The sequence below is a fragment of the Calidris pugnax genome, unplaced genomic scaffold (assembly GCF_001431845.1).
Source record: "Calidris pugnax isolate Ruff unplaced genomic scaffold, ASM143184v1 scaffold24, whole genome shotgun sequence".
Taxonomy (NCBI): Eukaryota; Metazoa; Chordata; class Aves; order Charadriiformes; family Scolopacidae; genus Calidris; species Calidris pugnax.
The window spans coordinates 7,586,405-7,586,642 of NW_015090922.1; positions in this window are offsets into that span (position 1 = coordinate 7,586,405).

The window sequence follows — 238 nt, forward strand, 5'->3', positions numbered from 1 at the left end:
GGCTCCGTGCGAGGAGAGGCGGAGGGGGGAAGAAGCGCTAGCGCCGCCGCCCCCGGTTGCCGCTGCTGCTGCCGCCGAGAGCCGCTTTCGGTTTCATGGCAACCCCCGGGCGGGGAGACCCCGGCGGCGGCGGCGCGGCCCCGCCCGCGGAGCCTGGGAACGGCACCACCCCGCTCCGCGCCCGCGGGAACGGCGCGGAGCTTTGAATGGGAAGAGGAGGGGTGCGGGCCGCCGCGGG